The sequence below is a fragment of the Erinaceus europaeus genome, chromosome 12, assembly GCF_950295315.1.
Source record: "Erinaceus europaeus chromosome 12, mEriEur2.1, whole genome shotgun sequence".
In the NCBI taxonomy this organism is placed as follows: Eukaryota; Metazoa; Chordata; class Mammalia; order Eulipotyphla; family Erinaceidae; genus Erinaceus; species Erinaceus europaeus.
Window position 1 is genome coordinate 84488166 of NC_080173.1, and position 26724 is coordinate 84514889.

The 26724-nt window shown below is 43.2% G+C and overlaps 1 long non-coding RNA gene across 1 annotated transcript in view; it reads right to left on the reverse strand.

Moving 5' to 3' along the window:
- The window catches only part of LOC132542044 (uncharacterized), a 32114-nt gene extending 16879 nt beyond the window's left edge, over positions 1-15235 (reverse strand). Inside the window, exon 1 of the long non-coding RNA XR_009553183.1 lies at positions 15148-15235. This is a non-coding gene — a long non-coding RNA (uncharacterized LOC132542044). The remainder of the gene's footprint in view (positions 1-15147) is intronic.
- Between the last annotated feature and the right edge of the window lie 11489 nt (positions 15236-26724).

The following is a 26724-nucleotide window of genomic DNA, read 5'->3' on the forward strand; positions in this document are numbered from 1 at the left end:
TGAGGCATGGCAGGGTGGTTGAAATGGTCACCTGGGAATTTAAAACAAATATGATTGCTAAAATAAGAGTTCTAATGATATGAGATAACATCTCAAAACAGATGAGCAAAATAAGCAGAGAGATGAAAATTCTAAGAACCAAAAAGAAGTGCTAGAGACTTTTAAAAATTGTAGCAGAGATAAAGGATGTATTTGAGGCTGGAGAGAAAACATAGTGGTTCTGCAAACAACTTTCATGCTCAGAGATTCCTGAAAAGTTTTTTGTGTATTTAAGAAACAATAAGGGAGTCAGGCGGTAGCTCAGCGGGTTAAGCGCACGTGGCACAAAGCACAAGGACCCGAAGGATCCCGGTTCAAGTCCCTGGCTCCCCACCTGCAGGGGAGTCGCTTCACAGGTGGTGAAGCAGGTCTGCAGGTGTCTGTCTTTCTCTCCCCCTCTCTGTCTTCCCCTCCTCTCTCCACTTCTCTCTGTCCTATCCAACAACAATGACATCAACTACAACAACGATAAAAAGACAACAAAGGCAACAAAAGGGAAAATAAATAAAAATTTTTAAAAAAGAAGAAACAATATAATGGTTATGTAAAAACACTTTCATGCCTGAGGCACCAACAGTCCCAAGTTGAATCCCCAATACCAGCATAAACCACAGTTGAGCAGTGTTCTAGTTTTCCTAGACTCTGAATCTAGACTCTGAATCTCTCTCGGTAAAATATATAGATAGATAGATAGATTTATATTTATATTGATAGGGCAGAAAGAAATTGAGAGAGGAGATTAAGATAGAAAGGGGGAGAGAATGAGAGACACCTGCAGACCTACTACACCACCTGGGCATCAACCCCCTGCAGGGGAGCCAGGGCTCAAACCAGGATTCAAAGTCCTTGGGCTTTGTACTATGTACACTTAACCCAGTGTGCCACCCCCTTTATATATATTTTTTTTCCTCCAGGGTTATTTGCTGGGCTCGGTGCCTGCACCATGAATCCACCGCTTCTGGAGGCCATTTTTCCCCCTTTTTGTTGCCCTAGTTGTTGCAACCTCGTTGCGGTTATTATTGCCATTGTTGACGTTGCTTTGTTGTTGGATAGGACAGAAATGGAGAGAGGAGGGGAAGACAGAGAGAGAGGGGGAGAGAAAGATAGGAGACACCTGCAGACCTGCTCCACCGCCTGTGAAGCGACTCCCCTGCAGGTGGGGAGCCGGGGGCTCGAACCGGGATCCCTACGCCGGTCCCTGCGCTCTGCGCCACGTGTGCTTAACCCACTGAGCCACCGCCTGACCCCCCCTATATATATATTTTTTAAGAAGAAAGTATTTTGCATAAGGATTATGCTGTCTCCACAGCCCTGGATTTTATTGTTTAATATATGAAATTTTATTTACTTGTTTTCATTATTGGTTTGTTTTCTCCCCTAGAATCTGAGTTCCACACATTCATGTTAAAAATGACTTCAATATATCCTGAAGTCAGGAAACACTGCCTAGGGGTTCACTTTTTTGTTTTGTTTGTGTTTGTCCTGCTCAAGCCCTAGAACATAGAAATATGCTACCTAGTAGAAGTATAACTGATAAATTTCTGCAGTGATGTGAAAAACTATGAGGTAGATAACAGAGAGATAGAAAAAGGTGTGAGATGTATCCTTGCCTAGGGAGGAGGAGGTGGTTAACAGACTAAGTAAAGTCAAGTGAGGGAAGAACACACATGTCAAGCAAACAGTGTAATCATGTGCCAATATGAGTACACTGAAAATAAATGCTGTAAGAGGAATGAAATTTGTGTGGGTTGAAGAATAAAACTGATCCACTGCACTCACAACACACAAAAGTCAACTCCAAATGGATCAAAGACTTGGATGTTAGACCAGAAACTATCAAATTCTTGGTAGAGTTCTTTTCGATTCAAGTTTTATATAGACATCTTTAGTGACTCAAGTCCAATTGCAAGGAAGACAAAAGAAAAAAAAATGAGACTACATCAAATTGAAAAGCTTCTGCACAGCAAAAAGAAATCACTATCCAAACAAATAGACTCCTTATAGGATGGGAGAGGACCTTTACATGCCATACATGAGATAAAAGACTAATAACAAAAATATATAAGGAGCTCACCAAATGCAGCAACAACAAAAATGTCATGTGTGCTTAACCCACTGTGCTACCGGTAGCCCAGCAACAACAAAAAATGACCCCATCCAAAAGCAGGGAGAGGATATGATCATAATACTCACTAAAGAGATCCAAAAGGCCAACGGACATATGAAAAAAATCTTCCAAGTCATCAATTGTCAGAGAAATGCAAATAAAGACAACAGTGACATACCACGTCACTCCTGTGAGAATGTCATACATCAGAAAGGATAGTAACAACAAATACTGGAGAGGTTGTTGGGGCAAAGGAACCCTCCTGCACTGCTTGTGTGAATGTCAATTGCTCCAACCCCTGTGGAGCACAGTCTGGAGAATTCTCAGAAGGCTAGAAATGGACCTACCCTATAACCTAGCAATTCCTCTCCTGGGGATATATCCTAAGGAATCAGACCCATCCAAAAAGGTCTGTGTATACTTATGTTGACTGAAACACAAATCGGAATAGCCAAAACCTGGAAGAAAGCTAGGTGTCCACAACAGATGAGTGACTGAGTAAGATAAGCCAGAGTGAGAAGGATGAGTATGGGGTGATCTCACTCTGAACACAAGTTGAGAAATAAGAACAGAAAGGGGGAACACAGAGTAGAACTTGGACTGGGTTTGGTGTATTGCACCAAAGTAAAGCACTCTTGGGGGTAGGGAGCACAGAGGGAATTTTCAGGTCCTGGTTCATAACAATGGAGGAGGACCTAGGCAGGAGGTGAGAGTGTTTTGCAGAAAGTTGACAAATTTTACACATGTGCCAACAACTGTATTGACTGTAAATCATTCATCCCTCTAATAAAATATTTTTTAAAAGAAGTAAAAAAAAAAAACCCTCAAAATATACATAAAATAAACCTTGCTTTTAAAAAGTAATCACTGGGCCAGGGAGATATCACAGAGGTTTATGCAATGGACTGTCATGCTTGAGGCACTAGCACCTCCCAGCACCACTGTAAGCCACAGATGACCACTGTTTCGGTTTAAAACTAAATAAATAGGGGGTAGATACCATAATGGTTATGCAAGCAGACTGTCATGCCTAGGGCTCCAAAGTCCCAGGTTCAATCCTTCACACCACCATAAATTAGAGCTGAGCTGTGCTCTGGTAAAAAAAAAAAAAAGTATAAAATAAATAAATAAATATTAAAAATAAATAAACAGGACCCCAGGGCTGGGTGGTGGCACACCTGGTTGAGCGCACATGTTACAATGCTCGAGGACCCAGGTTCAAGCCCCCAGTCCCCACCTACAGGGGGAAAGCTTCGAGAGTGGTGAAGCGGCGTTGCAGGTGTCTCTCTTTCTCTCTTTCTCCCCCTGCCTTCTTGATTTCTGGCTGTCTCTATCCAGTAAATAAAGATAATCAAAACTAAAACTAAAAGAATAAATAAATAAACAGGGCAACAAGAAGTGGTAAGAGACATAGGTGTGACTTAGAAAGGAAGGGGAAGCAGAGTCATAGAAGCAAATTAAAATGGTCAAAAATTAATTAAATTAAATTAATTCAAAAAAATAAATAGCCTGTGGAATAGGGAAGGTAGTATCACAATTATTCAAAAAGTTTCTCATGCCTGAGGCACCAGAGGTCCCAGGTTCAATTCCCCACACCACCGGAGCTGAGCAATGCTCTGGTAAAATAAATAAACAAATGAATAAATGAATAAGAAAATAGTGTTAGGAGGTGACACATGGATAAAACATTGAATTGTCAAGCAAGAAATCCTAAGTTCAATCCCCAGAGCGACATGTGCCAGAATGATGCTCTGGTTCTTTCTCTCCCCTCCTCTTCTCTCTCATCAATGTATTAATCCTAAAAATAAGTAATATGAAAGCAAGGCGACTATTAAATATTCTGTCAGATAAACGAAGTGAAAAAAATTGCAAAGGTGGTCCAGCAGGTGGCTCAGTGGATAAAGCATTGGACTTTCAAGCATGAGGTCCTGAGTTCAATTCCCAACAGTACATATACCGGAGTGATGTCTGGTTCTTTCTCTCTCTCTCCTCCTACTTTCTCGTCAATAAATAAAATCTTTTAAAAAAAAATGTATCAAGGTATTATTTCCTTATAATCTTGATGAAAGAAAAGTGGGTTTGCTGAAGGACCACTGTCTGTGAGCAGTGTGCTGTTATCCTGTGTCTCCATGGACTTTCTCTGAGTACTCTGGATTCCTATTACCTCTCAGAGATGAGCACAGTAAGCTCCCTGACGTGTCTCCAGCATCCTGGTCTGAGTGAGAAGCAGCAGTGAGCTCTGGAGTAAAGAGCATCCTGTCCAAGTTTGGTTCCTACTTTGTGCCCTGAGCTACCTGAATAGGCTTCAGCCACCAAAACCCTCAACTGGAATAGTGGGATAGAAAATAAATAATAGAGCCAGATGGTGGCACACCTGGTTAAACACACGTTACAATGTGCAAAGACCTGGATTCAAGTCGCTAGTCCCCATCTGAGGGGGGGAACTTTGTGAAGGGAAAACTTTGCAAGCAGTAAAGTAGTGCTGCAAGTGTGTCTCTCTCTCTCTCTGCCCTCTTGATTTCTCGCTGTCTTTATCCAATAAGTAAATAAATACAGAAAATAAGTGAGTGCAAATGATTGTTGATATTAAAAGTTTGGAGAGTTTCGCTTTAGAAGACTGGTGATGTCTCTGTGACTGTGAGTACAGCATAGTATGGGAGGGAGGTGGTGCAATGAATAAAAGCACTGGACTCTTGAACAAGAGGTCCTGAGTTTGATCCCCAGCATCACATTGATCAAACAGCCCACCTGGGTGTGCACTGCTTTGCCATATGCATGACCTAGGTCCAAGCCCAGTCCCCATCACATGGAAGGAAGCTTCAGTGCTATGATTTCTTTCACTTTCCCTGCCTCTCTCTATATATCCTTTTTTTGAATGCAATAAGAATTTAACTCTCTTTTTAAAACTTTTTAAAGATTATAATATTTATTTTGTTGCCCGTGTTTTTTATTGTTGTTATTGATGTCATCATTGTTATATAGGACAGAGAGAAATGGAGAGAGGAGGGGAAGACAGAGAGGGGGAGAGAAAGATAGACACCTGCAGACCTGCTTCACCTTGCGCTTAACCACTGCACTACCACCCGACTCCCTAGAATTTAACTCTTATCTAAATTAATTGACCTATGTCAAAATTTGTTTTACCTAAGGCCAACTTCTAAAAAACTCAAGATGGAATTAATGTATGCCCCTTACATACTCATATAAGAGGAAAAATGTGTTTTTATACAATGCTAATTTTGTATTTATGAAAACTGCTAATAGTTTTTGTTTCTAGGAAAAAGAACTTACTGTCCACCTTGTAAAGAAGACCCACTTATTCATTGTACAGTTCACATAATGTGAATGATTTTACCATATAATTTTCAGAATAATTATCTTAATTTGTTTATTTCATCTCAGAAAACATGAGGTAATTCTCAGCTCTCCATTCTCATTCTCCTGCTATACTTTTGTATTTTAAAGTAATATTTGAGGGGTCAGGAGGTGGTACACCCATTAGAGCACACATATTACAGGGCACAAGGACCTGAGTTTTAGCCCTTGGTCCTCCCCAACAAGAGTGATACCGATGTTTCTGTCTCCCTGTCTTTAATACAAATATTTTATATATTTCATACATATATTTTTGGGAATTTTACTTATTTATTTATTTTCCCTTTAGTTACCCTTGTTGTTTTTTTATTATTGTTGTAGCTATTGTTATTGATGTTGTCATTGTTGATAGGACAGAGAGAAATGGAGAGAGGAGGGGAAGACAGAGAGGGGGAGAGAAAGATAGACACCTGCAGACCTGCTTCACCGCCTGTAAAGTGACTCCCCTGCAGGTGGGGAGCTGGTGGCTTGAACCCGGATGCTTATGCTGGTCCTTGCGCTTTGGGCCACCTGCGCTTAACCCGCTGTGCTACCTACCTCCCGACTCCCATTTCATACTTATTTAATGAGGGAGGCCCCCCTTCATGGTTTTATTTTTTATATTATTATTACTATTAATATTTGCCTCCAGGATTATCACTGAGGCTCGGTGCCAGCACTGCGAACCCACTACTCCTGGAGGCTATTTTTCCCATTTTGCTGCCCTTGTTGTGGTTGTTATTGTGATTGTTGTTATAGCTGTTGTTGTTGGACAAGACATAGTGAAATCGCGAGAGAGGATGGGAAGACAGAAAGGAGGAAAGACACCTGCAGACCTGCTTCACCGCCTGTGAAGCAACGTCCCTGCAGATGGGGAGCTTGGGGGCACCAACCCGGATCCTGAAAGCTGGTCCTTGAGCTTCCTGCCATGTGGGGTTAACCCCAGGCGCTAACGCCCACTTCCCCCACCCACTCATAGTTTTAAAATAAACTTTTTACAAAAAGTACGAAAAAGTTCTCTCAGGCTTAGTGAGAATTTGTTTATTTATTTATTTTACCAGAGCACTGCTCAACTCTAAACCTGCTTTTAAATTTTTTTAAAAAAAATTTAAAAGCCTTGAAGCTCAGCTTCCCCAGAGCCCTGCCCCACTAGGGAAAGAGAGAGACAGGCTGGGAATATGGATTGACCTGTTAACGCCCATGTTCAGCGGGGAAGCAATTACAGAAGCCAGACCTTCAACCTTCTGCATCCCACAATGATCTTGGGTTCATACTCCCAGAGGGATAAAGAATAGGAAAGCTATCAGGGGAGGGGTTGGTATACGCAGGTCTGGTGGGAATTGTGCGAAGCTGTACCCCTCTTATCCTATGGTTTTGTCAATGTTTTCTTTTTATAAATAAAAAAAATTTAATAATATTTATTTATTTTCCCTTTAGTTACCCTAGTTGTTTTTTTATTGTTGTTGTAGTTATTATAGTTGTTATTGGTGTCGTCATTGTTAGATAGGACAGAGAGAAATGGAGAGAGGAGAGGAAGACACAGAGGGGGAGACAAAGACAGACACCTGCAGACCCGCTTCACCACCTGTGAAGGTAGGGAGCTGGGGGCCTGATGCCTGTCCTGCTTCGCCCCACGTGCGCTTAACCCACTGTGCTACCGTCAGACTCCTTAAACCTGCTTTTAGTGCCTTAGGTATGAAAGTGTTTTTTGCATAACCATTATGCTATTTCCCCAGACCCAAGCTTTATGAGAATTATGGCAGTTATGGAGGCATATAACCTTTAGTGGTGGGTGGGGTATGAAACCGTATTTCCGCGGACCACCACAGTGGATGAGCAGCAGGAGGGTCAGGGGTCTTGAAGGCAACCTCCCCGGTGGGTCAGGAGTTAGCGCGAGGGAAAACAGATAGACACCACACTCTATTGGAGGGTGAATCTGGACTCATTTTAATAGTGAAACTGCATTAGCTTTTATAATTTTTCAGGTTACATTCAGGTTGCCTAAACAACTAGTTCATAAGGAAGTAGGAATAAGCATCATAGTCTTGTGGCTTTGGCAGGCTACATGTTACTCCCCTTTTACTGTAAAGAATGGTACAATGTTTAGTATCGCCCTGTTCTCAGGGGAGGTCATACCCAGAATTGTTTTTGACTTTTGCAGAGGGCTATTTCTATCATTAATCTTCTATGGGGGCATACAGATCTTTGCCCAGTTGTGGACCACTGCTCATCTAGGTCTGGTACAGTTTAACTATTAATCTTTCTTTGTTTCAATACTTCAACTTGTACCAGGGAGGCCTCAATCTCTGCATTCTTTCTTTGAGGGGCAGGTCATAACATGACTTGTTTTGTCCGTCTATGTTGACCCATCTTCCCCACTTTCATAATGTAACTTTCAAATATGCCCCTGTGTAAGGGAGAGGCGGTGCTTCTGACTCTCCATCCCCACCAGGCACTGCCAAAGTGTTATTAATCAATTATGACAGTATAATTATTTGTAGCAATAACGGGGGGGGGGGGGAATGCGTCGACCCATTCTAGTCCTCCTGCCCAGCTTCCTTGAAGTCTGAATGCAGGTCCAGAGGAGATGACCCTGTCAGGCTCCCTGGCGATCGTGACGGGGCGGCGCACTATATGCCTGAAATTTTTAAGCATTTTTTAAAATTCATTTATTCCCTTTTGTTGCCCTTGTTTTGTTTTTGTTGTTGTGGTTATTTATGTCATTGTTAGGACAGAGAGAAATGGAGAGAGGAGGGGAAGACACAGAGGGGGAGAGAAAGAGAGACACCTGCAGACCTGCTTCACTGCCTGTGAAGCGACTCCCCTGCAGGTGGGGAGCCGGGGGCTTGAACCGGGATCCTTATTCGGTCCTTGAGCTTTGCGCCACCTGCGCTTAACTTGCTGTGCTGCTGCCCGGCTTTTTTTTTTTTTTTTTTTACCAGAGCACTGCTCAACTCTGGTTTATGGTAGTGCAAGGGATTGAATTTGGGACTTTGAAGTCTCAAACTTGAGAGTCTCTTTGCATAACCATAATACTATCTCCCCCACCCCTTGAAATCTTATAATTCTGTGAACCAGTATCATATCACTAAAAAATAATTTAAAATGTGAAAGACTTATTTATGAGTGAGAGTGAGAGTGGGGCATCTGATGCTAGGGATCAAACTTAAGGTCTAAGGATTGTAGATCCATTGCTGTAGCCACTGTACTACCTCTCTAGATGCAAACTCAAAAAGATTTGTGTAAACCAAAGGTCTCAATTTCAATGATTCAATCCCCAGCACAACCATAAGCCAGAGCTGAGCAGCATTCTGGTAAAAATAAATAAATAAATAAGGATATAAATCGGTAGCTCTCGACCTTGTATATTTCTCTAAATTGGTTGACCAGCTTCTCAGTATCCACATCAAAATCTACTCTACCCATGTTTCTCTGACACCTGAAATAAGTCTTCTTTGGGCAGGGGAAATAGCATAATGGTTATGCAAACAGACTTTCATGCCTAAAGCTCCAACATCCCAGCTTCAATCCCCTGCACCACCATAAGCCAGAGCTGAGCAGTGCTCTGGTGTAAAAGAAAAAAGAAAGATAAATATTTATATGAATTTCAGCTTTTACTGTCACCCATTTTCTGTCCTTTCATTTCTCACAGCATTTTTTAGCTGCTTTGTGTTCATTTAACTTCCAGCTATGTGAATCTCCAGACATATGCCAGTGAAGAAAGAATAATGTAGCAGATATCGTAACCCATTGCTATTAATCACAAATAAAAAAAGTGAGAAGAAGAAGGAAGAAAGCAAAGAGCTGAGAACTCGTCATCCACACCAACAGCCAGGAGCTTACACTCAGCTTAGTTTCATCTATGACTTCATCTTCAAAGACGATACTTTTCCCCTTTGACTATATTTAGAGTTGGAATTTGTTTTGAGGACGGGAGAAGGCAGCTTTTCTTTAATAGTCTCATGGAGATATAATTTGTATTCCACAAATTTCACCTTTAGCTAATACAGTTCAAGTGTTACCACTTCGTATAATTTTTTTAAAAATTTTAATTTATTTATTAATGAGAAAGATAGGAGGAGACAGAGAAAGAACCAGACATCTTTCTGGTACACATGCTGCCAAGGATTGAACTCAGGACCTCATGCTTGAGAGTCCAGTGCTTTATCCACTGTACCACTTCCTGGACGAACCAGACATCTTTCTGGTACACATGCTGCCAAGGATTGAACTCAGGACCTCATGCTTGAGAGTCCAGTGCTTTATCCACTGTACCACTTCCTGGACCACCCACTTTGTCTAATTTTAAAATATTTGTGTCATTCCCAAAAGCAGTCTATACCCACTAACAATCACTCTCCATCTTCTACTTCATTTCAGCCTTAGACAACTACTCCTCTGCTTTCTGTTGCTAGAAATTTGCCTGTTCTGATTTTTTTTTTTTTTTTTTTTTTTTTTGCCTCCAGAGTTATCTCTGGGGCTCAGAGCCTGCACTACAAATCCACTGCTCCTGGCTGCCATTTTTTCCATTTTTGTTGTTGTAGCTGTTGTTGGATAAGACAGAGAGAAATGGAGAAAGGAGGGGAAGACAGAGATGGGGGAGAGAAAGATAGCACCTGCAGACCTGCTTCACTGCTTATGAAATGACTCCTTTGCAGGTGGGGAGGCGGGGGCTCGAACCGGGATCCTTGATCCGGTTCCTGCGCTTCGTACTATTTATGGTTAACTTGGTGTGCATCCGTCCGCCCCCCCTATTTCTTTTTCTTTTTTTTAATTGAGTTTATTTATTGGATAGAGATAGTCAGAAATCAAGAGGGAGGAGTGACAAGAGAGGGAGAGAGGGGTTGGGAGGTGAAGCTGGTCTACAGGTCTCTTTCTCTCCCCCTCTCTCTTTACCTCCCCTCACAGTTTCTCTCTGTCCTATCCAAAAAATAGAAAAGGTGACCACAGGAGCAGTGGATTCGTAGCGATAACGCTGGAGACAAGAAAAGAAAAGAAGAAAAAAAAAGAGGGAGAGAGAGACACACCTGCAACACTGCTTTACCCCTTGTAAGGCTTGCTCCCTCGGGGTGGGGACTGAGGGCTTGAGCCCAGGTCCCTAAAGATTATAACATGTGCACTCAGCCTGGTGCGCCGCCAACCATCCCCTGCTCTGGTTATTTTACACAAATGGGACTAAACAATAGGAGGCCTAAGAGGAGGAAGAGGAGGAGGGGGAGATGGAGGGGAAGGAAGGGGAGGAGGAAGGGGTTGGAGGAGAAGAGGGGGAGGAGGAGGAAGGGGAGAAGGAGGGAAAGAGGAAGGGGGAGGGGGTTGGAGGAGAAGAGGAAGAGAGGAGGAGGAGGGGGTTGGAGGAAAGGGGGAGGAGGGGGGGAAAGGAGAGGGGGAGGAGAAGAGTGGGAGGAGGGGGAGGAAGAGAGAAGGAGCAGGGAGAGGAGGAGGATTTTACCCGAACACTGGTCAGCTCTGGTTTATGGTGATGCTGCAGACTGAAACTGGTACCTTTGCTGCCTCAGGCATGAAAGTCTTTTTGCATATCTCTTTTATGTTTCTCTCCCCAGCCTAGATTATTTAAATATTAAAAACTAAGAAAAGTGTAAGGATCCCAGTTCGAGCCCCTGGCTCCCCACCTGCAGGGGAGTCGCTTCACAGGTGGTGAAGCAGGTCAGCAGGTGTCTGTCTTTCTCTCCCCCTCTGTCTTCCCCTCCTCTCTCCATTTCTCTCTGACCTATCTGACAACAATGACATCAATAACAACAACAATAAAAAACAACAAGGGAGACAAAAGGGAGTAAATAAATAAATATTAAAAAAAAAAAGCTAAGGGGAGTCGGAAAGCGCAAGGACCGGTGTAAGGATCCTGGTTCGAGCCCCCGGCTCCCCACCTGCAGGGGAGTCACTTCACAGGCGGTGAAGCAGGTCTGCAGGTGTCTCTCTGTCTCTCCTCCTCTCTGTCTTCTCCTCCTCTCTCCATTTCTCTCTGTCCTATACAACAACGACAACAATAATTACAACAACAATTTTTTAAAAAGGCAACAAAAGGGAAAATAAATAATAATAAATCTAATCTCTCTACCCCCCCCCCACGCTGTCTGTATTTTCTCCACCTCTGGAGTCTACTTCCCCATATAAGAAACGCAGCTATGGTGGAAGCCCTGGGCTCTGCCCGGGCTTTCCTGTCCTGAACCCTCAGCTTGCTCCTTTTGTGGGGATGGCCAACAACAAAGTTCGTTTAACCTAAAATAGAACCCCTCTTAAGGACACACGCTGAAGTTTTCTTCCTCTTTTCCTTTCTTCTTACTTTCCCCCTTGCAAACTTGCACCGAAAGCAGGAACTGAGCTACACGTTCCAAGTTCCTCCTATTGTCCAGTCCTCCATGGAAAATCTTATTTGTTTGTGGGAACAGAATCAAAATTGATGCCCTTAAAAGGAGACAGGCAAGCAGCTTGTGGAAAACGGTGCTTGCTAGTTCTGACTGCCTCATTCTTACACCATGCCAGCCCAGCCCACAGGGAGCAAAGGGAAAACTGGCTGGTACCTGGAAACACGGAGGTTGGGTGGGGCCTAGTCTGTCCCCTCCTCAAGACTTGGGAGAATCCTTTCTCTGCAGACCTTCCTCCCCGTGCTAGATGTTGATGTGGTGGGAATAATACAGTTCCAATCTGTGGCTTCAAAAATAATAAAATCTTCAAAACCAGAAAGTACTTGTAGTGAAAAGCAGCAAAACTAGACAGAAGACCAGTTGATTCAGTTTTGTGATAGATAATAAAGAGCAGAGAACCAGAGTTCCTTCCAGCCCCCCTTCACTCTACTAGTTACTACATACTTAATTACTTACTTGCTTACACTTATTCAAGGGAAAGGGAGAGAGAGAACCGGAGCATCACTGACACATGCAGTGCCGGGAATTGAACATGGGACCTCATACTTGAAGGTCCAGTGCTTTATCCACTGCATCACCTTCTGGTCTTCTCTAGTCATCTCATCTCACCTTACCGTTTTTCATCTGAAAATCCACCTCATCATGTAAAATTAACAACCTAGAAGCCAAATATTTTTGAAGCTGCTGAAGCCCCTTTGGAATACTATATGGAGAGTCCTTAAACAAAAGTGGAATTACACTGTGATCCAGCAATACCACTCTTAAGGACATAAGAAGAAGAAAAAAAAAACAAATTCAAAGGGAAGGGATATATATGAATTCTTATGTTCATAGCTGCATTATCCACAATTGCCAAATAGTAGAAGCAGCCTAAATGTCCATGGGCAGTTGACTGACTAAAGAAATTATTGGTGGTGGGAACTGTATGGAGTTGTACCTTTCTTATCCTATGGTTTTTGTCAGTTTCCTTTTTATAAATAAAAATCATAAAAAAGTTTTAAAACAAAAAGAAATTATGGGAGGGCCAGGCCATGGTGCACCTGGTTAAGCACACACATCACCATGGACAAGGACCCAAGTTCAAGCCCCTGGTCCTCACCTGCAGGGGGGAAGCTTCATGAGTGGTAAAGCAGGGCTTCAAGTGTCTCTCTGTCCTTTTCTTTTCTTTTCTTTTCTTTTCTTTTCTTTTCTTTTCTTCTTCACCACCAGGGTTATTGCCGGGGCTCGATGCTAGCACTATGAATTTGCTGCTACCACTCCAAGAAGCCAGTTTTCCTTTTTTTTTTTTTCTTTATTTCTTTTAATTTTTTTATCTTTATTTATTTATTTAGTAGATAGCCAGAAATTGAGAGGAAAAGAAAGAGAGCGAGAGAGGGACCTGAAGCACTGCTTCACCACTTAGGAAGTTTTCCCCCTGCAGATGGTGACCAGGGACTTGAACCTAGGTCCCTGCACATGGTAACATGTGCTCAGCCAGGTGCACCACCACCCAACCCCTTCTTTCCTTCTTTTTTCTCCCTCTTTTTTCTTTCTCTCTTTTTTTCTGTTATACTTGATAAGACAGGACAGAGAGAAATTGAGAAGGGAGGGGAGATAGGCAGGGAGAGAGAGGGAAGTTGGGAGGTAGTGCAGTGGGTTAAGAGCGCATGGCACAAAGCACAAGGATCACCATAAAGATCCTGGTTCAAGCCCTCGGCTCCCCACCTGCAGGGGAGTCGCTTCACAGGCGGTGAAGCAGGTCTGCAGGTGTCTATCTTTCTCTCCCCCCTCTGTCTTCCCCTCCTCTCTCCATTTCTCTGTCCTATCCAACAAGGACGTCAATAAGAATAGCTACAACAATAAAATAACAAGAACAACAAAAGGGAATAAATAAATAAATATTTTAAAAAAGAAAGGGAGAAAGATAGACACCTCCAGACCTGCTTCACAACTCATGAAGCACCTCCCTTCAGGTGGGAAGCAGGGACTCGAACTCAGGTCTTTGTGCATGATAATGTGTGTACTTAACAGGGTGTGCCACTACTTGGCCTTCTCTCTTTCCTCCTCCTTCTTCTTCTTCTTCTTCTTTTTTTTTATCAGCTCTGGATTATGAGTAAGGTTATGGTGGTGCGGAGGATTGAAACTGGGACTTAGGCATGAAAGTCTCTTGTCTCTTTATATAACCATTATGCTATCTATGCCCGCCCTTCCCCTCCCTATATCTCCCTCCCCTCTCAATTTCTCACAGTCTTTATCCGTAATAAATTTATTTGCAAACATGAGGGTGCAGGTTCAGTTTCCACCACTGCATATTCAGACTGACAATTTGGTTTTCTCTCATGAAATAAAATTGTTAATGAGATACATTTTTAAAAATAACTAGAGAGCTTGGGAGATAACATAATGGTTATGAAAATACACTTTCAGGGTAGAGGGTAGATAACATAATGATTGTGCAAAAGTCTCTCATTCCTGAGGCTCCAAAGTCCAAGGTTCAATCCCCTGCACCGCCATGCCAGAGCTGAGCAGTGCTCTGGTTAAAAATAAGTAAATAAACTTTCATGCCTGAGGCATCAAAAGCCTCAGGTACATTTCCCAGCACCACCATAAACCAGAGCTGAGCAGTACTCTAATAACAGTAAATTAATCAATTTAAAAAATATAATGGAATAATAATAGAACAGCTGGAAAACAATGTGCAGAGGGCAAAGTAGACAGCATAGTGACTATGCTAAAGACTTTTGCACCTGAGGTTCTGAAGTCCCAGGTTCAATCCCCAGCACTACCATAAATCAGAGCTGAGTAGTGTTCTGGAAAACAAAAATAAATAAACAAACAAAAAAGAGTCTTAATTTTCCTAAACTTATTTGGAAAATATGTATTATTTGGAAGCAGCCGTAAGAGAATAAAAACTCACCAGTGACAGCACATGTGCTAGTGGAATAAGAAGTCAGTAAGAGGGTGTCAGGTGGTAGTGAAGTAGGGTTAAGCATAGGTGGCACAAAGCACAAGGACCGGCGTAAGGATCCGGATTCCAGCCCCGGCTCCCCACCTGCAGGGGAGTCACTTCACAACTCGTGAAGCAGGTCTGCAGGTGTCTATCTTTCTCCCACCCTCTCTGTCTTCCCCTCCTCTCTCCATTTCTCTTTGTCCTATCCAACAACAACCACATCAATAACAACAATGATAATAACTACAACAATAAAAAAAAACAATGGCAACAAAAGGGAATAAACAAATAAAGATTAAAAAAAAAGTCAGTAAGAGTGGGAAGCACCTCATTACCTGACAGTGTTTCAGACTGGATGACAACACTCTCTTCTCTGATACATTTTGGAGCAGTGGGTGAGGCTACTCACTGACAACTCAGCATAGTCTCATGAGGTAGATACTATTATTAAGTACCTTGTTCAAAGTCACACAACTAAAGAGTGACTCAGAGTCTCAGAGTCCATGACATGGTCATGACACTGTACTGATAAGAGGGAGTTCATCACAGATTCTCTCAGTCAACAACTATCTAAGTGTCTGTCATATTAGGCAATAAGGGAGAGACACAGATAAATATGGTCTTTGATCTCAAGGAGGAGGAGATTGAATGAGGATAACCAAGGGAGAAAAGCAAAATCATGCAAGTATATAGTAGAGCAGAACAAGATTAAATTCTCTAAGGAGTTATGCACAATTTTAATGGGGTTTCAGAGGTGAGGAGAAAATTTCTTAGCACATCAGGTTAGGAAGATGAAAAGGTTTTTACTCAGAAGGTCCAGTTTGGGCTGAGGAGACAGCATAATGTTTATGCAAAAAACTTTCTTGCCTGAGGCTCTGAGATCTCAGGTTCAGTCCCCAGCACCACCGTAAGCCAGACCTGAGCACTGCCCTGGTCACTCCCTCTTTCTTTCTCTCTGTATCTCTCTCATTAAAATAAAATATTTTAAAAAGAAGGTAGAATTTGAGCTGAATGTTAAAGAAGATCAGTATGTTGACCAGGAGATCCTTGGGGAGGGACAGAGGTTGTTGCAGGCTGAAGAAAAGATATGACATATTGGGGGCTTCCCATTTTGAACAGTGGGGTTCTTACTGTGGACTAAAATGAATCTAAGGCAAGAGATTAGAAGGGGCCAGGGAAATGACATATTAGAACTCATACCTTACATGTGTGAGGCCCTAGGCTATATCTCAACCACCATGTGAGAGAGCAACAAAGAGTGGAACTCCGGGAGTTGGGCACAAGGACCGGCTTAAGGATCCTGGTTCCAGCCCCGACTCCCCACCTGCAGGGGAGTCCCTTCACAAGCGGTGAAGCAGGTCTGTAGGTGTCTTTCTCTCCCCCTCTCTGTCTTCCCTCCTCTCTCCATTTCTCTCTGTCCTATCCAACAACGACCATATCAACAACAATAATAACTACAACAACAATAAAAACAAGGGCAACAAAAAGGAAATAAATATTTTAAAAGAGAGAGAGAGAGAGAGAGGAACTCCACGAATGGTGGAGCAGTATTTTGGTTTTGGTTTTCAACTCTGATTAAAAAAATTTTTTTTTAAGTTTTTTTTTTTTTAATCTGAGCAGTCAGAGAGGTCGTAGAATGAAAGATCATAGGATTTGAGAGCACAAGGTCCTAAGTTAGATCTCTGATACCACATATGCCAGAGCGATGTTCTGGATCAGTCGCTCTCATGAATAAAAAAGATTTTAAAAAATTGGCCTGAGGGGGTGTCAGGTGGTGGCATACATGATACAATGTGCAAGGACCTAAGTTCAAGTCTCCAGTCCCCACCTGTAGGAAGGAAGTTTCATGAGCAGTGGAGCAGTGCTGCAGACCTCTCTCTTTCTCGTCCTTGTTCCCTCTCTCCCTCCCTCCCTCTCCTTCTATATTTCTGTCTCTTGTCCTCCATGAAAGAAAGAAAAAGATGGCTAGGTAATGGTACACAGGCTGAGTGAACACATTACATGTGCAAAGACCAAGGTTCAAGCCTTCAGTTCGCACTTTCAGGAGAGAAGTTTCAGTAGCCCTGAAGTAGTGCTAAAGTCGATCTACCTCCTTCCCCCATCAATTTTTCTGTGTTCTATCAAATAAATAGGAAGGGAGGAAGGATGAGAGGAAGGAAGGAAGGACTAAAGGAAGGAAGTGAAGTGGCTTCTGAGAACAATGCAGTCATTGTGCAAGCAATGAGCCCAATAACCCTGATGACAAAAATAAATAAATAAATAATATTAAAATTACAGCTGTTTTTACTGTAAACCACTAATCCTAGTAAAAATAGCTTTTTAAAAGGGCATGGGGGAGGGAGGCCAGATTATGGAACACCTGGTAGAGTGTACACATCACCATGTGCAAGGGCCTGGGTTCAAATCCCTAGACTCCACCTTTGGGGTGGTGGTGGGGCGCTCACAGGCGGTGGAGCAGAGCTGCAGGTGCCCTTCCACTTCTCCTTCTCTGTCGCTCCCTCTGTCACAAAGAACAATAAAGGGGGGAAATTACCAGTGAAAATGGTGGGATCATGAGGCAGGCACCAAGTGCTAGTGGTAACCCTGGTAGCAATAAATAAATTAACAAACAGAAAAATATATATATTATTTATATACAGTGTGTGTGTGTGTGTGTGTGTGTGTGTGTGTGTGTGTGTGTACATACAGAGGGTGGAAAGACATTGGTCTGAGGCAACTGGGAAAACAACCCAGCAGGTAAAGTACAGGATTTGCAATCTTGAGGGCCCAGATTCAATGCCTTATATGTACATGCCAGAGTGGTGCTCTGACCTCCCTATTCCTCCCCACACACACACACCGCTCTCATGAAATAAAAAATTAGATGTTGTAGAAAACATTAGTCTAAGGATCACATGACTCAAATGCACGAAGTACTAGCATTCCCAGCATCACATTAAAAATGAGAGGGAAGTGGTCCAGTAGGTGGCGCAGTAGATAAAGCACTGACTCTCAAGCATGAAGTCCTGAGTTCAGTCCCTGGTAGCACATGTACCAGAGTGATGTCTGGTTCTTTCTCTCTTCTCTCTTTCTCAGAATAAATGAAATACCTTTTTTAATTAATTGATCAATTAATTAATTAATTAATTTTTAAAAGGAGACATTAACAAAACCATAGGATAGGAGGGGTACAACTCCACACAATTCCCACCACCAGATCTCCATATCCCATCCCCTCCCCTGATAGCTTTCCCATTCTTTATCCCTCTGGGAGCATGGACCCAAGGTCATTGTGGGATGCAGAAGGTGGAAGGTCTGGCTTCTGTAATTGCTTCCCCGCTGATCATGGGCTTGACTGGTCGATCAATACTCCCAGCCTGCCTCTCTCTTTCCCTAGTAGGGTGGGTCTCTGGGGAAGTGGAGCTCCAGGACACATTGGTGGGGTTGTCTGTCCAGAGAAATCTGGTCGGCATCATGCTGGCATCTGGAACCTGGTGGCTGAAAAGAGAGTTAACATACAAAGCCAAACAAATTGTTGAAGAATCATGGACCTAAAGGCTGGAATAGTGCAGATGAAGTGTTGGGGGGTACTCACTGCAGACTATTGTGTACTTTTGCTTTCAGGTATATATTTTGCCCTAGATTATGGATACGTGTGAACATATGCTCTATCTCAGGGGAGCTGGTCTATATCTAGGTTTTGGGACTTTGTTAGGAAGTGAACAACCTGGAATGGAATTAGAGAATACTATGAAAGGAAAGGTCTCACCCGAGTAATGAAGCTGAAGGGTTGTCATTCCACACCTGAAGTCTCTGGACACAGTCTGAAGTGAAGCATGCTGAGGTGGCACTCGTTGCATTGATCAGGTTGTGATCAGCGGATGCAATATAATTGGTATGAGTTGAGAGAAGCATGCAGGAAAGTGCACCCCACCCTAAGGTCCCAGGACTAGGGGAAATATAGGCTCTATAGTGGAAATGTGAGGTTCCTGCATCTTGTATATAGCTGTGCCACCGGTTGCTTCTGTTCTCCCTGGTCTAGGCTTTTGAGAGTCAACATATCAAAGCCTCAGCCTATGTATTAAAAAGACTCCGTCTGCGCTTTAAAAAGTTCTGAAACATACAATTTTCCCCCTCATATTGATTAGATAGTGATTTATATGACTACACTTTACTAGGAGTGTACATAGACACCATTCCCACCACCAAAAGACTGTGTCCCATCCCACCCACCCACCCCTGCCCCCCACCCCCGATGCCCCAGGAAGCCGAATGTCCACCCTCCCCCTCACCACAGGGTTTTTACTTTGGTGCCCTACTTTCAATTTAGTCAGATCCTGCTTTTAGTTTCCCTTTCAGATCTTCTTTCTCAACTTCTGTTGATGAGTGGGATCATCCCATACTCATCTTTATCTTTCTGACTTAGCTCACTTAACATAATTCTTTCTAGCTCTGTCCAAGATGGGTCAGAGAAGGTGGGTTCATTGTTCTTGATAGCTGCATAGTATTCCATTGTGTATATACACCACAACTTTCTCAGCCACTCATCTGCTGTTGGACACCTGGGTTGCTTCCAGGTTTTAGCTATTATGAATTGTGCTGCTATGAACATAGGAGTACACACATCTTTTTGGTTGGGTGTTATGGAGTCCTTGGGGTATATCCCCAGGAGAAGAATTACTGGGTCATATGGAAAGTCCATGTCTAACCTTATAAGAGTTCTCCAGACTGCTCTCCAGAGAGGGTGGACCAATTTACATTCCCACCAGCAGTGCAGAAGGGTTCCTCTGTCCCCACAGCCTCCCCAGCATTTGTTGCTGCTGTCCTTTTTGATTTATGCCATTCTCACAGGAGTGAGGTGGTATCTCAACGTTGTCTTTATTTGCATTTCTCTGACAATCAGCGACCTGGAACAGTTTTTCATATGTTTGTTAGCCTTTTGGATCTCCTCTGAAGTGAATGTCTTGTTCATATCCTTTGCCCATTTTTGGATGGGATCATTTGCTTTTTTTGGTGCTAAGTTTGCTGAGCTCTTTGTATATTTTGGTGATTAGTCTCTTGTCTGATGTATGGCATGTAAAGATCTTCTCCCATTCTGTGAGGGTTCTCTTTGTGTGATAGTTTCTTTGGCTGTGCAGAAGCTTTTCAATTTGATGTAGTCCCATTGGTTTGTTTCTGCTTTAGTCTTCCTTGCAATTGGGTTTGTTTCATCAAAGATGTCCTTGAGGTTTAGGTGGGAAAGTGTTCCACCAATGTTTTCCTCTAAGTATTTGATAGTTTCTGGTATAAAATACCTTTTTAAAAAATGAGAGGGGAAAACACAAGTAGAACCTGAAATGTAATTGGCATATCGCACCAAAGTAAAAGACTCTGGGGTGGGTGGGGAGAATACAGGTCCATGAAGGATGATAAATGACATAGTGGGGGTTGTGGGAAACTGGGGAATGTTATGCATGTACAAACTATTGTATTTACTGTTGAATGGAAAACATTAATTCCCCAATAAAGAAATAAATTTTTAAAAAATGAGAGGGAAGTGGGGGAGGGAGATGGTGACAAAAGCCAGCACGAAGCTGTCATATTTGGTGTCACTTCCAGATCCCCCCCAAGAAGTTTATTCAGTGACTGTCCGGGGGGCATTTCAGCCTCCAGCCCTTGAATGTGAAGTGTCGTTGCCATGTCTGGCAGTAGTCTCTCATTCACCTCTCAGTAAACAGCTTTGAAATAAATAAAATAAAATAAAATAAAAATAAAAATGAGAGGGGTAGAATGGGACCAAGTAGGAACTGTGATTCAGGTCATCTGGAACCTGGTCATGGGCACTTTCCTCTGTTCTTTTCTACTTTCTCAATCACAATAAGCCACCTGTTCATGATATAGGTTTGGGGGGGGGCGTTTGTTTATTTGCTTTACCAGATCACTGCTGAACTCTAGTTTCTGGAGGTGCTGAGGATTGAACCTGAAACCTTTGGTGTCTCAGGCAGGAAAGTCTTTCTGGTTTTGTTTTTTTAAAGATTTTATTTATTTACTAATGAGAAAGATAGGAGGAGAGAGAAAGAACCAGACAACACTCTGGTACATGTGCTGCCGGGGATTGAACTCAGGGCCTTATGCTTGAGAGTCCAGTGCTTTATCCACTGCACCACCTCCTGGACCACCAGGAATGTCTTTCTGCATAACCACAATGCTATTTTCCATCTGTATTTGCTGTGGGTTTTTAATCTAATCTAATGCAATTTCCCTGAGACTTAAGGCCTGTAGCTCTGAAATGGTTTAGGCTGATGTGGCTTAGGCTACTGAAGGTTTCAGACTCCATGGGTTACTTTTTTTTATATTATTATTCCCTTTTGTTGCCCTTGTGGGTTACTTTTTTTTTTTTTTGCCTCCAGGGTTATTGTCGGGGCTCGGTGCCTGCACCACGAATCCACTGCTCCTGGAGGCTATTTTTTTCCCTTTTGTTACTCTGGTTGTTTTACCATTGTTGTGGTTATTATTATCATTGTTATTGATGTCACTGCTGTTGGATAGGACAGAGAGAAATGGAGAGAGGAGGGGAAGACAGAGAAGGGGAGAGAAAGACAGACACCTGCAGACCTGCTTCACCGCCTGTGAAGCGGCTCCATTGCAGGTGGGGAGCCAGGGGCTCGAACCGGAATCCTTATGCCCGTCCTTGCGCTTTGCGCCACATGTGCTTAACCCACTGCGCCACCGCCCAACCCCCGGGTTACTTTTTTTTTTTAATTTTTTTTAAACTTTTTAAAAAAATATTTATTTTATTTATTTATTCCCTTTGTTGTCCTTGTTGTTTTATTGTTATAGTTATTATTGTTGTCATTGTTGGATAGGACAGAGAGAAATGGAGAGAGGAGGGGAAGACAGAGAGGAGGAGAGAAAGACAGACACCTGCAGACCTGCTTCACCGCCTGTGAAGCGACTCCCCTGCAGGTGGGGAGCCGGGGCTCGAACCGGGATCCTTATGCCGGTCCTTGTGTTTTGCGCCACCTGCGCTTAACCCGCTGCGCTACAGCCCGACTCCCCGGGTTACTTCTTTTTAAGTAGGGACAGACTTCTTGCCTTGGGCTGCTGGCAAAAAGGTAAGAGTAACTTGATACCAGTAACTGTCTCAGTCTTCCCACTGATATGACTCCATAGTATTTATCACACCCACCTTGAGACTATCATTTTACATGTCTCATGAAGGCTTCTCTCTCCAACTAGACTGCAATCTTCATGAAAGGAATCTGGATCTGATTCAGAGGGTGAATGAAGTTTCGTCCCTCACTTCAAAGAGTCTAGAGTCAAGGATAATGATGAGCTCAAAATTCACAATTGCACCATCCTAGGATAAGTGTAGTAATAGGCATGCACCCAAAGCAAGCTTGTGAAGCATCTCTAACTCTGCCTGAGGGAACCAAGGCTGCTGAGACCAGCAGAGAAACTGAGGCCTGTGGGTGAGTCGCAGAGGGCTGTGAAGGGTGGAGGAACCTTCTGGGGGAGGAACCATACAATAGCAAAAGCAATATGGTGCCACAAAGAACCATAAGCCCTTTGGTATTAGGCAGAATGCTGGGAGGAAGACAGGTGAGGAAGAACTGAACTAAGTTCTTTTCAGGAGGGGGACGTTGTTTTTAGTTTGTTTGTTTGCTTGTTTGGTTGACTTGTTGTTTGATGACTTTTTTTAGAAAGACTGAGAGGGGAGAGGGAGAGAGACCCAGAGCACTGTTCAGTCCTGGCGTAAGGGGGGTATTGGGGATTTAGCTTGTGGTCTCTAGGCCTCAAGCATAAAAGTTGGTGTTTTACAAACTGAGTTATCTCCCCAGTCCTTAAAGTCAGTTTCATATAGATATTTAATAATCTTTGTGTTGTTCAAAATACATAACAAAATGTGCCCTATGCAGTGGGCCCTCCATAAATAATTTTTAAAATACAATCAGATGGGATCAGGCAGTGGCACACCCAGTAAAGCACACACATTACTATACTCAAGGACCTGGGTTCAAGTCCCCAATCTCCACCTACAGAGGGGAAGCTTCACACGTGGGTAGATCAATGCTGCTGGTGTCTCTCTTTCTCTTTCTCTATCTACCCTTTCCCTCTCAAGTTCTCTATTTCTCTATCCAAAAGAAGATGCAGGAAGAAAAGAAGGAAGGAAGAAAGGGATGGAGGGAAGGAGAAAAAATGGAGAAAGAAAAGAGAGGCTAGAGATGGCACACCTGATTGAGTGCACATGTTACAATAAGCAAGGACCAGGGTTTGAGCCCCCAGTCCCCAGCTGCAGGGGGCAAAGCTTTGCAAGTGGTGAAGCAGTGCTGCAGAACCCTATCTCTCTCTCTCTGTCTCTCTCTCTCTCCCTACCCTCTTGATTACTAGCTGTTTCTATGCAATAAATAAAGATTAAAAAAATTTAATTCATAGAACCTTGCCCTCAACTTGGATCAACAACGGCAGAGAATGTTCCATCCTCCAAAAGGAGGATGGACAACATACTCTATGCTACACCTGAGGAAGATAGGTCAATATTGGGGCAGCTTGGAATGTTCCTACTCATGACCACAGAACATGAGCTCAGATCTACAGGGATACAGAGGTTACACAGGCTCCTAAGCTGAATATGGGCCCCAGACCAAATCAAATAGATAGGGTTCACAGTCAACAATATTTATACACCTTTCCCATATTAGGGAGCTACTCTTTTCCCTGATCCAGCTTTCTGTTCCTTTTTCAGCCATGACATCATCTCCCCAGACAATAACTTGGATCCACCTGTATATCAGATTTCAGGCTCAGTGGGGGGAAAAAACTAGTATAGCCACAGGCCCTCTTGAATAGAACTAAAATATGCCTACTAGCTATCTACAAAATAGAGGACCCCCCTAACTCTTCATCTGCACTATTCCAGCCTTTAAGTTCATGACTGATCAACAATTTGTTTGGCCTTGTATGTTAACTCTCTTTTCAACCACCAGGTTCCAGATGCTAGCAGGATGCCAACCAGACTTCCCTGGACAGACAACCCCACCAGTGTGCTGTCTTCCCAGATGGATTTATGTTTTTCTATGCAAAAAAAAATGTATCACGAATTTTCCAATAATCCAATAGTTTATCTGGTTAGTGTACTGCCTTGCCATGTGCACAACCCAGGTTTGAGCCCAGCCTCCACAGCACTGAAGGAAGCTTCTGTGCTGTGGTTTCTTCCATTCTCTCTCTCTCTCTCTCTCTCTCTCTCTCTCTCTCTCTCTCTCTCCTCTCTGTCTCTATCAAAAAAGAAAAAGAAAAGAAGGAAGGAAGCCACTGAGTATCTAAGTGGTGAACTTCTGCCCAAAGATTTCTTGTCTGGCTTCCAGTGTGCTATAAATATACCACCAGGTAAGGAAGGGGTAGTCTTATAAAAATTTGGTCCCCATCACTCTTGCTCTTTCTGTTTTCTCTTGGTGTCTATTCCTAAATAATTCTCTGATTTTAATGCCGTACCAGTGGTTGAATCTCTCTCCCTGACCTGTCCACTTCATGTCTCATTTGACTAAACCCTAATAAATATATTTCTTACCTGTCCACGCTTGTCTGCTGACTTATTTTCACTACCCCTCCACTTTGCATATCCTACCAACATCTAGGGCCTTTATAGAGTTCCCCATGACTCTATTTAGTCACCCATACAGCGAATGAACCCTTGGCCTTTGCATTATCATCACCCTCTAAGGCCACATGACTTCACCTGCAGTCTCCTAAAACTCCACGTAGGACACACAGTGCTACGAGATTAGAGTAGGCTGGGGCCGGATGGTGGTGCACCTGGTTGAGCACATATGTCGAAATGCACCAGGACCTGAGTTCAAGCCCCGAGTCTCCACCTGCAGGGAGAAAGCTTTGCGAGTGGTAAACCAGTGTGGCAGGTGTCTCTCTGTCTCTCTTCCTTCTCTACCATCCCCTTCCCTCTCGATTTTAAAGATAATAAAAGATTAGAGTAGGCAGACCCCAGGTAACAGCCTTCAGTCTGTTCAAGGACCATAGAGTGCCCCAGGGAGGCAGTCCATCAAGAAAGGGGATTCTTTAAAAGGTGGGCTCTTGACTCCCTAGCTATTCCTCATTGCCCTCCCAGTCTATTCCTTATTCATCAAATTCTGTTCTAGTATAAAAAGTCATGATAAAGTAGTCCAACATTTGAAGCACTGCCCACTGAGGCCTACAGTCACCTCTCTTCTCAATTATGTCAGCTCTCTCACCCCAGGCATGAACTGTATCTTGGAACATAGCAGAGTCCAGTGATAGTCTTCATTCAGTAAGGCTTTTTCACTTCCTCTTCCAAGTATCCATTTCTCACTGGGGTCCCATACAACAGGCCCGTCACAGTCCTACAAGTCACCAGCAGCCCAAGCACTCTGAAGGCTTCTTCCTCTTCCTTCTTCTTCTCCTTCTCGTTCTTCTTCTTCTTCTCCTTCTTTTTAATTTTTATTTATAAAATGGAAATATTGACAAGACCATAGGATAAAAGGGGTACATTTCCACACAATTTCCATCACCAGAGTTCTGTATCTGATCCCCTCCCTTGATAGCTTTCCTATTCTTTATCCCTCTGGGAGTATGGACCCAGGAGCTCATTATGGGGTGCAGAAGGTGGGAGGTCTGGCTTCTGTAATTGCTTCTCCACTGGACATGGGCATTGGCAGGTCGATCCATACTCCCAGCCTGACTCTCTTTCCCTAGTGGGGCAAGGATTTGGGGAAGTGAGGCTCCAGGACACATGGTGGGGTTGTCTGCCCAGGGAAGTCAGTTTGGCATCATGGTAGCATCTGGAACCTGGTGGCTGAAAAAAGAGTTAAGATATAATGCAGAACAAATTGTTGACTAATCATGAACTTAAAGGCAAAAGTATTGCATATGAAGAATGGGGGTCTCCATTTTGTAAAAAGCTAGTAGGTCTATTTTAGGTATATTCCAGAAGGCGCATGACTTTACTAGTTTTTGCCTGAGCCTGACATCTAATATGCAGGTGGACCCAGGTTATTGTCTGGGGAAATGGTGTCATAGTAGGAAAAAGGACTAGAATGTTGTATTAGGGAAAAAGAGTATCTCCCAGATATGGGGAAATATATAAATATTGTTAACTGTAAACCCCTTTGATTTGATCTGAGGCCCATATTCGGCACAGGAGCCTATGTGGCCTCTGCATCCCTGTAGGTCTGAGCTCACATTCTGTGGTCATGGCTAGGAACATTCCAGGCTGCACTAATTTCAGGACCCATCTTCTTAATGAAACTCTGGCTTCTAACAATAACTTTCTCAGCCACTCCTGGACTCCTTTCTTGTGAGTTTGGTCTCTTGTTGCCGCTGCCTCTCTTCACTAACAGAGCTCCATTTCTAAAAACATAGTGGATTCTTTTTTATATATGCATAACTTTTTAATATTTATTTATTCCCTTTTTGTTGCCTTTGCTATTTTATTGTTGTAGTTATTATTGTTGTTGTTGGATAGGACAGAGAGAAATGGAGAGAGGAGGGGAAGACAGAGAGGAGAAGAGGAACATAAGACACCTGCAGACCTGCTTCACCATTTGTGAAGTGACTCCCCTGCAGGCGGAGACCCAGGGACTCAAACCGGAATCCTTACACAGGTCCTTGAGCTTTGCGCCACCTGCGCTTAAGCTGCTGGGCTACTGCCCAACTTCCAACATAGTGGATTCTTTTGTCTCCAAGTCACCCCAAGAGAATAACCTGTACTTTATTGTTTTTTCCGTCTTTCCTCTGAAAGGAACTTAACTTATAGGCAACTAAATCCATATAAATCATCAGCAACTAAGAGCAGGGTGGTAGTGCAGCGGTTAAGCACATGTGGAGCAAAGCGCAAGGGCCAGAGTAAGGATCCCAGTTAGAGGCCTGGGCTCCCCACCAGCAGGGGAGTTGCTTCACAAGTGGTGAAGCAGGTCTGCAGATGT